Source organism: Apium graveolens, chromosome 9, assembly GCF_009905375.1.
Source record: "Apium graveolens cultivar Ventura chromosome 9, ASM990537v1, whole genome shotgun sequence".
In the NCBI taxonomy this organism is placed as follows: Eukaryota; Viridiplantae; Streptophyta; class Magnoliopsida; order Apiales; family Apiaceae; genus Apium; species Apium graveolens.
This window is the reverse complement of record NC_133655.1, coordinates 9,654,767-9,655,108: the sequence shown is the minus strand read 5'-3', so window position 1 is coordinate 9,655,108 and position 342 is coordinate 9,654,767.

The window sequence follows — 342 nt, the reverse complement described above, 5'->3', positions numbered from 1 at the left end:
TTGAGATTGAGCCTATATGTTGTAACTAATCCTGTAAAAGATGGCAGATAAGCTTCCTGCATTTGGCTCAACCGGTAAATTATATAAAGCTCAGTGCATTGGTCTGAAGATTAAGCCTATCAGTTTTTCTGCTTAGAGCTTATATTAGAGCAGTGTCAAATCCACCGAACATTCAAACAAACATTAGTGTCTTCTATAAATAGAAAACTAACAATGAAAATTAAAATCGGATTGCCTTTTTCTTTTCTAATGGTTTCTCAATGTTGTACCTTCATACACCACTTCACAATACCACTGTAAATCTAAAAGAACCAACAGAACTTGAAGAAGATCCATGTCTTT